The sequence below is a fragment of the Arachis duranensis genome, chromosome 8, assembly GCF_000817695.3.
Source record: "Arachis duranensis cultivar V14167 chromosome 8, aradu.V14167.gnm2.J7QH, whole genome shotgun sequence".
Lineage (NCBI taxonomy): Eukaryota > Viridiplantae > Streptophyta > Magnoliopsida > Fabales > Fabaceae > Arachis > Arachis duranensis.
Genome location: NC_029779.3, coordinates 3330776 through 3331151, shown reverse-complemented (window position 1 = coordinate 3331151; position 376 = coordinate 3330776).

Here is a 376-nt window from a genome sequence, read left to right as displayed (position 1 = left end):
CCAAAATCTACAAAAAAAAAAACATTTAAAACAAGTAAAAAGAATCATCCAAAATCTACAAGAAGAAAAAGGAGCGGAAGATGCACAGAAATGCAAAAGTACAAGATGCGAGCGATGGAAATGAGAATCGCGAGCGGCGAGAATGTGATAGACGAACGGCAAGGATGCGATCGGCGAGCGGCAAGCATGCGACAGGCACGGATCAAAAGGCGCGGCGATGCGGATGGTAGCATGGATAAACCTACAAAAATAGAGGATGCGAGAGATGGGAATGAGAGTCGCGAGCGAGCGGCAACAACGCGACAGGTGGACGGCGAAGATGCGAGTGGCATTGATCATATGGCGGTGCAACTGGGGAGTGGCGATGATGCAAGCA